Source organism: Canis aureus, chromosome 9 (assembly GCF_053574225.1).
Source record: "Canis aureus isolate CA01 chromosome 9, VMU_Caureus_v.1.0, whole genome shotgun sequence".
NCBI classification, from domain to species: Eukaryota; Metazoa; Chordata; class Mammalia; order Carnivora; family Canidae; genus Canis; species Canis aureus.
The window spans coordinates 13,397,598-13,401,457 of record NC_135619.1 but is presented as its reverse complement, the minus strand read 5'-3'; the positions used below and the strand labels follow the sequence as shown (position 1 = coordinate 13,401,457).

The following is a 3,860-nucleotide window of genomic DNA, read 5'->3' as shown; positions in this document are numbered from 1 at the left end:
CAATCCCAGAACCCTAAAAATATGACCTGAGCCAAAGGCAGATGCTTAAGTAACTGAGCCACCCAGGCACTCCTATTTATTTATTTCTAAAATTTGAGTATAGTTGACATATAGTGTTATATTGGTTTCAGGTGTGCAATTTAGTGATTTAACGAGTTTATATATTGTGTTCACCACAAATGTAGCTACCATCTGTCCCATTACATCACTATTATAGTATCATTGACTGTATTCTTTATGCTGTGCCTATTCCTGTGACTATTCATTCCTATATCTTCCTCTCCTCTTTATCCATTTTGCCCAACCCTCCATCTCCTTCCCCTCTGGCAACCATCAGTTTGTTCTCTGTATTTATAGGTCTGATTCTGCTTTTTGGTTGTTTATTCATTTTTATTTTTTTATTTATTTTTTTTTTCGTTTTTCTTAAAACATATATTTTATCACTCCATTCCGTACATCTTTGAGCACCTTTGCCAGAATTTCAGGAATGTGTAGAACCCCTACCTCACACCCCCTACCCTCCCTAGGCCTTGGCGACAAGGTCCCTCACAGCTTGTGCGATGGCGTCCCTGTCAATGCCAAACATCTTCAGCAGCTCAGCTGGCTTCCCGCTTCTTGGTACCTCGCCAACTGCAAGGCGGGAGACAGTGATGCCAGGCTCACCCACCAAGGCAGAGGACACTGCCTCACCTATGCCACCTTCATAGTAATGGTCCTCCACGGTGACGATCCTGCCCTTGGTCGCACGGGCGCTTTCGAGAATGAGATTTCTGTCCAGGGGCTTGATGGTGAAGGGGTCCAACACACGAATGTTGATCTTCTCTTTCTTCAGCAGTTCAGCAGTAGCCAAGGCCTCATGTAGGGTCACTCCGGCCCCAATCACAGTCACCTGGTCATCCTTGCTCTTCAGGACCACCTTGGCTTGTTTGATTTGGAAATCCTCATTGTTGTTATAGATGATGGCGTTTTCTGGGCGGCTGGTCCGGATGAAGCAGATGCCCTTTGTATTGGCTGCTAATTCCACCGCCTTCTCTGTAGACACCCCGTCACTTGGGTAAAAGATCGTAGCAGTGGGGATGGACCGAAACATGGCCAGATCTTCCAGAGCCATCTGAGACGGCCCATCTTCCCCAATGGACACACCACAGTGGGAGCCACAGAAGTTGATGTTGCTCTCGGAGATGGCCGCCATGCGAATCTGATCAAAGGCCCGTGTGAAGAAGGCACCAAAAGCGCTGCAGAAGGGCACCGTCCTGTTGCGTGTGGCACAGCCCACTGCGACACTGACCATGTTCTGCTCAGCAATGTAGCACTCAATGAAGCGGTCTGGGTGCTCCTTTCTGAAGATCTCTGAGAAGGTGGAATTCTTGGTGTCCCCATCCAGAGCGATGATGCGATCATGGGCGCGGCCCAGCTTGGCCAGGGCCTGTCCGTAGGCCTTGCGGGTGGCTATCTTGTCCCCAACTTTATAGCTGGGTGGGCTTGGCATGCGGATGTTGGTAATGTTCACAGAAGGGGCATCCTCTTGTGGGGGAGTCACGAGGATCTTCTTTTGGCTCTGGATCTGGTTGTATATTTCCTGGACAATCTGATCAGCCATGTTTTTGGGGAGGGGCTTCCCATGCCAACCATCCTTATCCTCGATCCCTGGGATCCCCCGCCCCTTGAAGGTCTTGGCGATGATGGCCGTTGGCTGGTGCTTGGCCTGGCCGAAGGCCTTGCACAGCTCTTCCACGCTGTGTCCGTCCACGATGACGGCGTGCCAGCCGAAGGACTCACAACGCTTCTGGTAGACGTCCACCTGGTGTTGCAGTGGGGTGGGGTCGCTCTGGCCCAGGCGGTTGATGTCAAGAATGGCAATCAGGGTGTCCAGTTTGTAGATGCTGGCAAAAGCCATGGCCTCCCACACGGAGCCCTCCGACAGCTCCCCATCTCCCATCATGCAGTAGACGCGGTAGCTGGCTTTGTCAAAGTATTTGCCTGTGTAGGCCATCCCGCAAGCGGCCCCAAGGCCCTGGCCCAGGGAGCCAGTGGCCACATCAGTGAAAGCTTGTTTCGGGACGGGGTGCCCGTCCAAGTCAGAGGTGATCTTCCTCAGGTTCAGCAGCTCCTCCTCGGGCAGGAAGCCGGCCTCAGCCCAGACGGCGTACAGGATAGGAGCCGCATGGCCCTTGGAGAGCACAAAGCGGTCGTTGTGTGGGTTCCGAGGGTCCTGGGGCTTGTAGCGCATGGTGTGGAAAAAGAGGACAGCCATGATCTCCGCGGCACTGCAGCATGACGTGGGGTGGCCCGAGCCGGCCGCCGTGGTGGCCTGGATGGAGCTGATGCGCAGGCGGTTGGCCGTGTCCTTCAGGGCCTGCAGCTTCTGCTGGTCAGGCTTATGGTAGCCCTCCATGGCGCGGCCGGCGGCGGTGGGATGCGGAGGACCAGGACCAGGACGCGGACACGCACGGGCGGCGGCTGCGGCGGGACTGGCCTGTTTATTCATTTTTAAAAATATTCTACTTATGAGTGGAATTGTATGGTATTTGTCTTTCTTAGACTGACATTTCATTTAACATAATGCCCTTTAGGTCCATCCATGTTGTCTCAAATGGCACAATCTCACCCTTTTTAGTGACTATGTAATATTCCATTATCTATCTATCTATCTATCTATCTATCTATCTATCTATCTATTATCTCACACTTTCCTTATCCATTTGCCTATTGAGGGACACTTGGGTTGCTTCTATTGCTTGCTAATGGAAATAATGCTGCAATAAACATAGCCTTGTATATATCTTTTCAAGTTAATGTTTTCATTTTCTAATGTTTTTTTTTTATATTTTTTTTCTTTATTTATTTATGATAGTCACAGAGAGAGAGAGCGAGCGGCAGAGACACAGGCAGAGGGAGAAGCAGGCTCCATGCACTGGGAGCCCGACGTGGGATTCGATCCCGGGTCTCCAGGATCACGCCCTGGGCCAAAGGCAGGCGCCAAACCACTGCACCACCCAGGGGTCCCCTAATGTTTTCATTTTCTTTGGGTAAATATGGTATTTCTATTTTAAATTTTTTGAGTAATCTCCATGCTGTTTTCCACAGTGGCTGTACCAATTTACATTCCCACCAACAGTGCACAAGGGTTCCTAGAAAATTTTTTCTGCATCAGTTGAAATGATTAGGTGGATTTTCCCTTTATTTTGTTAATGCCATGTTTTATATTGATCAATTTTTATGTGTGAACCATCATTATGTTCCTGGAATAAATATCACTTGGTCTATCATTAGGTGCATAAATGTTTATAATGGTTTTAAATTCTTGCTTTATTAAAGATTTTTTTTTAAATTTTTTAAAAATTTGTATTTATTTATGATAGTCATCAGAGACAGAGAGAGAGAGAGAGAGAGGCAGAGGGAGAAGCAGGCTCCATGCACCAGGAGCCCGACATGGGATTCGATCCCGGGTCTCCAGGATCGCGCCCTGGGCCAAAGGCAGGCGCCAAACCGCTGCGCCACCCAGGGATCCCTTTTTTTTTTTTTTTTTTTTTTTAGATTTTATTGATATATGGTATTCTTGGGGCACCTGGGTGGCTCAGTCAGTTGAGCATCTGCCTTCGGCTCAGGTCATGATCCTGGGGTCCTGGGATCGAGCCCCGCATTGGGCTCCCTGCTCAGCGGGAAGCCTGCTTCTCCCTCTCCCACTCCCCTGGCTTGTGCTTTACTCTGTCAAATAAAGTAAAATAAAAAAAATCTTTAAAAAAATATATATGAAATTCTTCTTTGTCTCATAATTTTTTTAGAAGTGAAGCTTATTTTTTAAGGTATTAATATAGCTACTTCTCTCTTTTGGTCATTTATTTGCATGAAATATCTTT

General features: G+C 48.4%; 1 pseudogene; it reads right to left on the bottom strand.

The window, feature by feature from the left end:
• Positions 1-411: 411 nt before the first annotated feature.
• Positions 412-2,472, bottom strand: LOC144320404 (transketolase pseudogene; annotated as a pseudogene).
• Between the last annotated feature and the right edge of the window lie 1,388 nt (positions 2,473-3,860).